The sequence below is a fragment of the Mytilus californianus genome, unplaced genomic scaffold, assembly GCF_021869535.1.
Source record: "Mytilus californianus isolate M0D057914Y unplaced genomic scaffold, xbMytCali1.0.p SCAF_5, whole genome shotgun sequence".
Taxonomy (NCBI): domain Eukaryota; kingdom Metazoa; phylum Mollusca; class Bivalvia; order Mytilida; family Mytilidae; genus Mytilus; species Mytilus californianus.
In genome coordinates, this window is record NW_026262701.1 from 114,470,243 (window position 1) to 114,480,495 (window position 10,253).

The 10,253-nt window shown below is 29.3% G+C and overlaps 3 long non-coding RNA genes across 3 annotated transcripts; all 3 read right to left on the minus strand.

Moving 5' to 3' along the window:
• LOC127700708 (uncharacterized) lies at positions 1 to 3,494 on the minus strand. The gene is made up of 4 exons (XR_007981695.1): positions 2,408 to 3,494; positions 843 to 912; positions 535 to 585; positions 1 to 192 (listed from the first exon to the last, which is right to left on the minus strand). It is a non-coding gene; the product is annotated as an uncharacterized LOC127700708 (long non-coding RNA).
• A 399-nt stretch (positions 3,495 to 3,893) lies between these two features.
• On the minus strand, positions 3,894 to 5,489 carry LOC127700709 (uncharacterized). Its single transcript, XR_007981696.1, has 3 exons — positions 5,437 to 5,489; positions 4,653 to 4,716; positions 3,894 to 3,993 (listed from the first exon to the last, which is right to left on the minus strand). It is a non-coding gene; the product is annotated as an uncharacterized LOC127700709 (long non-coding RNA).
• A 981-nt stretch (positions 5,490 to 6,470) lies between these two features.
• LOC127700710 (uncharacterized) lies at positions 6,471 to 10,026 on the minus strand. Its single transcript, XR_007981697.1, has 3 exons — positions 10,001 to 10,026; positions 9,573 to 9,636; positions 6,471 to 7,112 (listed from the first exon to the last, which is right to left on the minus strand). It is a non-coding gene; the product is annotated as an uncharacterized LOC127700710 (long non-coding RNA).
• Positions 10,027 to 10,253: the final 227 nt, after the last annotated feature.

A 10,253-nucleotide genomic window follows, 5' to 3' on the forward strand; every position in this document is an offset into this window, starting at 1 on the left:
TAATGAAATAAATATTTATAATTTGAATAATAAAGCATTAAAAATTAAATGCATTTATAATTCATTCTGCTTATAAGACAAATATCTACTGATTTTTTTTACAAAAGATAGCAACAGTTCATCCAATGGTTTGCAGGATTGTAGTCTGAGGATTTTACCATACAAGGAAGGCAGCAACAGCAACTCTTTCGACTGAAAAAGAAACAAAGTTAAATTTCAATTGTTGATCCTTAATTTTAAAATAATCTAACGGGAATAAAGAAACAGACATCAGTGTATGTTAAACTACTAATGATTACTCAAAAATATATAGTATCAAAAATATCCGATTTTATTGTTATCTCCCCTTCATATATCTTCTTAAGATCTAGTACCTGCTTTAAAGGGTACATTATTTTAAAATGAAAAGATTGAATACTGATTTTTTTTAATTGTAAATTAAAAAAAAATATATATATTGAAATCTATTTAGTGACATTCATCACACTATAACATAAACACATTAAAGTTGTATGATGATGAATAAGTTCTCACCTTATAACAGCTTTATCCCAGCAAGTAACCCAATTGAAACCTGATGCTAACCTGCAATATAAAAGTAGTCAGTTATACTAAACTTTCCTAAAAAAAATTATTACACATGTACTAAATTTAAAATTGCACTAGGATAACAAAAAATCATGGAAAAAATATTTGGTATTCTGAATTATAAACTGAGTTTTATATTTACCAAAAAAATTCAACCGGTATCTCATCAGTGTAAAATTATTTTTTTGGTACTAAAGAACCTTATGAAATTGATTTCAAATATTATATTACTAAAAAGATGCTTGATTACCTACCAACATGTTAACAATATCAGACATCCAAGTCTTACTCCCAACACCATGAAAACATCATCATTATAACAACCTAAAAATAAAAAAAATAAAAAAATAATTACTTGTTTTACAGATCAATCTGTCTGTAGGAAGACTAACAAGATAATGCTATGTTTCATTTATTAAAACCTGTTATACATTATCATCTTCACTATATAAACTTTAAACTGCTAGAGATAGAAATTGACCTTGTGCAAGTGCATGTATATGTATAAGACAATGATTTTGGAATATTCAATTACAAAATCGGATGGTTTTGTTCTCTTTTGATGGTTCTTAAAATCATTTTCATAACAGCGTAGACAACCCCAATACTTATGTTGGTAATAATACTAACTCAATTACTGTAAATTCAGAAACTATTGCAATGTTTTTATTATTGCGAAAAATGCAACATGGTTGTATTGGCAATAATTTAAACTAGCATTTTGAAATTTTTTATATGAATTAAACAGGATTTTTCTCAATATCGCAAAAATTAAAATCGCATTTTAGTCTAAAATTACAAAATAGAAATTAATGAATGGTTATTTAGTTTGAATTTATTGAACCATAAAATTAATTTTTGACTCTTCACATTGAATAATCCGCGAAGCGGATTATGTAAAATGTGAAGCGTCAAAAATTAATTTTATGGTTCAATAAATTCAAAATAAATTATAGCCATTCATTATAAATAAATTTCTATCAAAAATAAGGCTCAAAGAACTATTTATATTATTTATATTAACCATAACAACGTACACGGATGTTGGCGTATGAATATACAACGTCAGAGGGGGCGTGTCGCCATAAAAATTGACAACATTGAAAATAAAAGTAATACTTTTAACCATCAGAAGACAGTAAATACACCAAATTTATTTATTAATAATTGCACGCAATAATTTCTGAATTTACAGTACCTTTAACTTGTTTGCCATTGGCTATCGATAACAGTGATTTTACGCTCACTCAGTCTGTCAGAGGCCTTCCAATAGGGATTTAAATAGAATAAAAGAGCAAAGTTCATGTAGGCACAAGAGAAGAAAAAAAGAAAATAATTATTCAACATTTAAATCAACACACATGGTTTAGTCCTCTGCTAGTAATTCGTACTATTTGATGTAGGCATTTAGAACCTTTGGCGACCCCCGTTTAAATGTCTATAACACATTCAATGTGACAAGTGGGCGTTACAGACAAACTTTCACCTTATCTGACCTAGTCAATAGATAACATAAGAGCGCCAAGAAATCGTCTTGTCCACGCTTTTATGAAAATGATTCTATATCAATTCAATATTCAAACAGTTACAGACTTTGCATAAAAATTTGTTCGACCCAAATAAGTTTACAAATTCATTGATAATAACTTGCATACAGTTGGTTTCTATCCAACACAGCTCACTCGATACCAGACAGAAAACAAATGTAAGACTAGATACTCTAAAAATCAAACACTGATAGAAAAGAACCCTTAAAAAATAATGTTAAATGCCTATATATATATTATTACCATAAAATTTGTAGAATATATAAACTTACCACATATTTTTCATGGTAAAGCCTCAGACTTGGTGAAGATTAAATTGACCATCTCCCTTAGAGCTGCTCTCCCGGCTGACAAGGTGGCTCTCCTCATCATCTTAACATCTTTTATTTTTAAATATAGTTTTATACATTAAATATATCAGATGCATTTCCAATAAATCCCCTTTCTTGAAAATTCCAGCAAATCAATTGTTAATGACCCAAGATTTCTCCCACCCTGCATACTTATTATCTAGAGCTCTGCTTACATTTTTTTTTTATTACAGAGCTCTAAATAATAGTCAATATTAGCTAGTATACATCTGATATTAAAAAAAAATGTACAAACATGAATATCCAAGTAGATGAAAATCCTAACATTGAGGGAAATTCAAGTATGTGGAGTTAAACAGGGGTATAATAAATTGCCTCCCTTTGACCCAAATTTCACCCTGTTCGGACTCCACATCCTTGTTATATTAAACAAAATAAATAAAATAGTACAATTAAAATTAAAAAATAGATTGATAACAAAAATCTAACACATTTCAATAAAATATTTCGTACTGATCGACTTATGGTGGCAGAGTGGTCCTATAAGTAGTTCAACTACTGTATCACTAGCCTGTCAACACTGAGAACCCTCACATGAAATGTGTAACTTCATTCTTAATTTGACTAGGGTTTGCCCTTTCCCTGATGAAGGTGATGTTTTCACCAGGCACTCTGGCTGTCTCCACAAATAAAAATTTACAGCCAAAATTATAGTAAATCATGTTAAAGTGGTGTTTAACACCAAAAATCAACCAATCCAATTTCAACAAGATGTTCTTCAACTATGCCTTTTGTAAAATTATTCTTTAAAAAATATCACCTTAGTTACAAACCAAAATCAGCTAAAAATGACAAAAAAAGTGCAAAAATATATTTCTAACTTCTTAACTTCGTAAATTCCTCTGCATTAGAGCACCCTTGTCACATATCTTAAAGATATTAAAATTAACATGAAAGAAAAGGTTGTAAGGGGATATATTTACTGCAGACCATTATTCATCTTTTTAGTTTACACTAGAGAGGCATTTGCTATGGTAAGGTATTTTGAAACGTTACTAAAAAAAACAAAAATAATTAAAATTTTTGCCAAGATATTTAGTGGGAATATTCACATCGGCAGATTTAATTGCATTAACTACATGTATAAAGTAACTTGTAAAATTTGAAAGTATCTCAAATCCTAAAATAACAAAAAGATGGCAAAAATATATACATTACAATTTGCAAAAAAAAATACATTTCAATAATTGAACTTTTTTTTTTCTTTTTTCTTTCTTTTTCTTTTAGATTATCCATTCTTAAACTGCTGGAAGTGTTTTGACTAGACATGAGTATAAATGGAAAATAGAAAGAATTTTTGTAATGTCAAATACAAGTTAACCTACAACTTCCAATCTTGTTGAAAATGGAGAATCTTTACATATTTTTTTTTTTTTTTTTTGTAAAAAAATTATAAACATTTTCTCAAGCATACACAAAAATAGTCTGAATTACATTCTTTACTGTTGCAGTTATATCACACAACCATTTTATGCAGCCACAGTTATCTGAAAAGGAAATATACATTACTCATGAACATTGAAATAATATTTAATGCAAAACAATTATAATTAACTGAGCATTACAATTATAATGTATAGAACATTTCTTTTTTATTGTTATAAAGTGATTTGTTGACATAAATTTTAAAGTACCAGTATTTCTTAGCAATAAAAGGATGAAAAACAAGTCATTGGCTGATGTCTTGACAAATATCTTTTTAACATTGTTTTATAGCTATATATAGTATATCAGGCTATTATCATACTTGATTGAATTTTTTAACATTTAGTCATGTTGAACCTTTATAGCTAACTATACAATATAGGTTTTGCTCATTGTTGAAGGCATAGGATGACATTTAGTTGCATCCACATCATTTGGTCTCTGGTTGATAGCTGTCTCATTGGCATACATACCACACTTACATATTTTCATATATGGGGACAACTATAGATAACAAAAAAACTGAAATCCCAAGATTTCGCATTATACATTATACTTTTTGACTTCCCTTATATATCTTTATATCTCCTTCTAAATTGTTTATTCAACTATAAGTAAAGAAGATATTAATATGTAAGATTTACATCTGTGCCTAACAAAAATCTTGGGCTTTATAATGCTCTTGGATGAAAAGTTCATAAATCTATGTATTGATTCTTACCATAAAAGTCAGCTCCAATGCCCACTCCCAGCTTCAATCCTTACAGACAAGCTGTGATGCTAACCTGAAATATAAAATGATAATTCATTAATAAAACCCTGTAACTTGGAAACGTAAAATCTAAAATTTATAAAAATCTAAAGGGAGCTCATGTCAATAGATATAAACAATTCACCACAATTTCTTGCAAGTTGGTGAAAGCATTCTTGAGTTATTGTCCGAAAACTGGAAAACCCCCTTTTTTTAATGAATAAAACCCCATAACTTGGAAACGTAAAATCTAAAATTTATAAAAAACGAAAGGGAGCTCAAGTCAATAGATATAAACAAGTCACCAAAGTTTTATGCAAATTGGTTAAAGCAATTTTGAGTTAATGTCCGACATGTTGACGACGGACAATGGTATACCATAATACGTCCCGTAAACGGGCGTATAAAAACTGTTTAAAAGGTTCTTTGTTGGTATTATGTATGTATATTGAATAGATTGAATGATTGGTTGTTGGTTGCTTAAGGTCCAGTGGCAAATCATTAAATAGAAATAGTCTTAAAATGTGTTATATATGCCAAGAACATATGGATGAGACAGCAATCCAATAAGCCAACACATTTTTATGTAAACAATTCAGATCCTTAACTTTACTCTTATTTGGTTACTGATATAATAATAAGAGTAGATTCCTGTAAAAAAATCTTTTAAGCGTTCAAATCTTGTTTTTCCATAAAATATTTATAATACATACATTTGAGTTTTCCAAAACAGGACTAACATACTGGTACATACCTTTGTATTAGCTGTATAAGACCACCAAGTCTTATACCCACACCATGAAAACATGTATCAGAAAGAACCTGAAATGAAATTATAATCAACACATTATACATTTTGTAAATCAGTTTATGTGTTACTGATAAATTTACTAAATATTGTTCTGATTTCTTATTGCAGGTAGACAATTGTATAAAATCATTTTTTTTTTAAATCAATATAAAAGATAGAAAAGAAAAAAAACGTCAGATTTAAATTTAACTGCACAAAAAATATCTGAATATTTTACAAAGTTATCTCCCACTGAATGCAAAATCGTGTCTTAAATTTTACTGGTCTTTTCTTGAAGTTTAATGACTATTTTTAGGATTTACTAGTGATATTTTAATAGAAAATCTTGTTCATGTATCTTGTATCTTTAAATACTAAACTGGTAAATTAATTCATCAATGGTGTTTTAAATGCAATATTTCAGAAGGGTCTGTTATCTTAAAAGATCTGGCTAAAATAAACTTGCCTTTTCTATTTTCATGGTAAAGAGTCAGACTTGGTTGAAGATTTGATTGACCATCTTCCTAAGAGCTGCTATCCTGGCTGACAAGGTGGTTCTTCTCAAAATCTTATTGTCAATCTATGTTGTGTCCATTTGTTTTTAGAAAATAAAGTAACATACATAAAAAATATCAGATGCACTTTCAATTAATAAACTTTTTGAAAAATTTCACGTAATTATTTTAAGTGACACAATTTTTCCCACCCTAAATTTCTATTATCTAGAAAACATCTGATATGTAAAAAAAGTGCATAAATGTGAGTATCCAAGTAAATAAAAATCTAACATTGAGGGAATTTCAAGTATTTAAAGTTAAACACAGTATAATAAATTACCTCCCTTTGACCTAAATTTCACCCTGTTAGAACTCCACATCTTTGTTATATATAACAAAAAAAACATAAATAGTATACCGGTAATCAAAAAAAAGAAAGAAATTAAATTACAAAAATTCAACATATTTCAATAACATATTTAGTGTGGATGGAGTAATGGTCAAAGTAGTTCAACTACTGTATCACTAGCCTGTCAACACTCTGAACCCTCACATTGTAGGTGTGTTTAAGGTCAATCTTAATTGACTAGAGTTGCCAGTTTCTCTGTTGAAGGGGATGTTTTCACCAGGCTGTCTCCACAAATAAAAACTGGCAGCCAAGATATAGCAAATCATGCTGAAAGTGGTGTTAAATACCAAAAATCAATCAATCTACTTTCATCAAGATATTCTTCAACTATGCTTCTTGTAAAATATTCTTAAAATAATATACCCTTTGTTATAAACTCAGCTAAAAATGACACAAAGGTGAAAAAATATATTACAATTTGCAAAAATAAAATACATTTCAATAATTGAACATTTTTTTCTTTTTCTTTTTTTTAGATTCTCCATTCTTAAACTACTGGAAGTGTTTTGCCTAGACATGAGTATGAACAGAAAATAGAAAGTAATTTTTGAAATTTCAAAGACCTATTAACCTACATCTTCCAATCTTGTTGAAAATGGAGAACCTGTACATAATTTTTTTTTTCTTTTTGTAAAAATTATAAACATTTTCTCAAACATACACAAAAATAGTCTGAATTACATTCTTTACTGTTACAGTAAAATCACATAGCCCTTTTATGCAGCCAGAGTTACCTAAAAAAGAAATATACAGAATTAATCGTAATTGTCAAAATCTGAAAATTGAAACAATATCAAATGCAAAATAATAAGGCCAAAGACCACAATTAATGATCCCGCTTTTCGTTGTCCACGAATATAGTTCCTTTTGATTAGAGTGTATTTTTTCTTAATTTTTTTTCTTTCCCTTCCTCACTCATTTCTTAGATTTTTTTGGATGGAAATGAAAGGAGAGAGGTGAAATAAACTTTTGGATGTTGTATTTTAACTGATTTTGATATGGAAAGAGTGATTAGGCCAGGTGCAAAAAGGTGATATTTACAGTTTTCGGAACATCTCTTGACTTGTCCATAGGGGTATGGATGTGTATTAGCTAAATTTGTAAGATGCTGGGGAGCGATATTTCTGAATGTTTGATATATGTTTGGACTAGTACTGTACTTTACACACACAAAATATTTGACAAAAAGAACCGGTGCATTTTTTTTAATGAAACAAAACGTTATAAAGAACTAATAGAGAATTTAATTGTGGTCTGTGGCCTAAGAGGTGAAATTCAGGAAATATTGAATTTGTACTTTGACAACTTCCCTGAATGATCTATTGGTATTAATTTGTCAAACTACATGAGAATAAATGATTTCCACTTTTATTTGATAGAAATTTTGTAAAAAAGTGACATTTCAGCCTACATGCCCAAAATTGAACTTTTTCAGTTGTTTCAATATTTTTACAAAAGTAGCATGGTTACTTTCTCTCTGACAGGTTTTTCTGATTTTCTACTTGTGTTTGTGGTATCTAATGTAGATGTTTAACTCATTTTTGAACACTAAACATACAAAAAAAGTAGATAAAATCAGAATAAGAGTGCAAAATGTGCTGCTTTAATGGTCCTAGTCTAACGGTCAGTATGAAGCAAGTGAAAAATGAGGTTCTATGCACATACAAGTTGAATTCCTTTTAGCAGATTTCACTGAATCTGTATCAAAAGCACTTATTACTGGTTGTTTGACCTTGTCTGTTTCACAGACTACCTTTATTTTCTTTTGTTTGATAGCTAGTGGTTAAAATATTGGTCTTTTGAGGCTGAAATTTCATGCCGGTTTTAAAAAGTAAAGTAAATAACTTTGCATCAGATCATACTGTCTACATATATAGTTGAAAGTGACAGTCTTTTTACATCCAGGCTCCATGTTTTATCATATCTGAGCAAAGATTTGAGCAAAAAGAAACATATCTCCATCTCCCATATCATTTATATGCTTTTTAATATGCAAATGTGGGGAACGACCTAAATTGACAACCTGTTTTTTTAAGCTTGACATTGCTGAAGACCATTTTATTCACATGTGTTATGCTATTTGAAACTTATATTTCCATTAAAAGTACATTTATAACATGTAAAAGGTTTTTTTATAACTTAGCAACTTCAGAAAATTGTGGTAAGTGAAAAATATTACATTTCATATAAGGCCTCACTTCATTTGAAAACCTCTATTTTTTGGCACAGGCCCATATGAAATTTACTTCTGGCCATTTTTTATAAGTCTGAAACATGAAGTATGCTATCTGTTGCTTTTAATAGGTGATAACTTATACATAGAGACATTAAAAAGTGTAAGTTTTGGTATATTTTGGTTTTTAGAAGCCCAAATTTGATAGTTGAAATTATTCTAATTCAACGCCACAATTCAGCACCCAAAGTTCAGATATAAAAAATGCCACAATTTTTATAATTGGTATCATATGGCTTTGAAACTTTGTAAACTGTTTCATAATACACTAAGCTTAAATCATGCCAAGTTTTATTAGAATTGGTCAAGGTTTAGACCCCTAATAGGCCAAAGACCACAATTAATGATCCCGCTTTTCGTTGTCCACGAATATAGTTCCTTTTGATTAGAGTGTATTTTTTCTTAATTTTTTTTCTTTCCCTTCCTCACTCATTTCTTAGATTTTTTTGGATGGAAATGAAAGGAGAGAGGTGAAATAAACTTTTGGATGTTGTATTTTAACTGATTTTGATATGGAAAGAGTGATTAGGCCAGGTGCAAAAAGGTGATATTTACAGTTTTCGGAACATCTCTTGACTTGTCCATAGGGGTATGGATGTGTATTAGCTAAATTTGTAAGATGCTGGGGAGCGATATTTCTGAATGTTTGATATATGTTTGGACTAGTACTGTACTTTACACACACAAAATATTTGACAAAAAGAACCGGTGCATTTTTTTTAATGAAACAAAACGTTATAAAGAACTAATAGAGAATTTAATTGTGGTCTGTGGCCATAAATAACTGGTCATTATAATCATGATTCATAAAACCTTTCTCTTACTTTGTTTAAAAGTGATTTGCTGATATATTTTTTGAACTACCAGTCTTTATTAGCTTAAAAGGATGAAAAACAAGTCAATGGTAGATGTCTAACATATTTCTTTTTTTACATATTGTTTTTTTTGTATTGGTTCTTACCATAAAAGTCAGCTCCAATGCCCACTCCCAGCTTCAATCTTTACAGACAAGCTGTGATGCTAACCTGAAAAATAAAATGATTAGTCATTCAAGATTGTTTAAAAGGATCATTTTTGATATACTGTATGTATATTCCATATTTTGAATGATTGATTCATTTGGTTGTTGGTTGCTAAATGTCCAGTGGCAAATTAAATAAAAGTCTATAAATATGTATTAGAAGTTGAGAACAGCAAACCAGCATCCCAACAAACTTTTACATAATCAAATCAGATAATTAAATTTACTCCTTTAAAGGCAATTAAAGAAAGCAAAGACTTCTTACCAAACTCCTACAAACCTTCACGCTTAGAGCACATGCTATTTCCAAATACATTTTATAATACTTTTTCTTTTTTTCAAAACAGGACTAACATACTGGTACATACCTTCGTATTAGCTGTATAAGACCACCGAGTCTTATTCCCACACCATGAAAACATATCACAGAAGAACCTAAAAAGAATTAAAAAAGACACATTATATATTTTACAAATCCATTTCTCTATAAATATGAGGTCACTATATAATGTTCTGATTTCTTACAAAATGTACACAATAGTATCAACACAAGTTTGTAAGATAAACTGTTGACAGAGATGTCTCGCCTAGCAGCGGAAAATGAAAAACATCTGATGATAA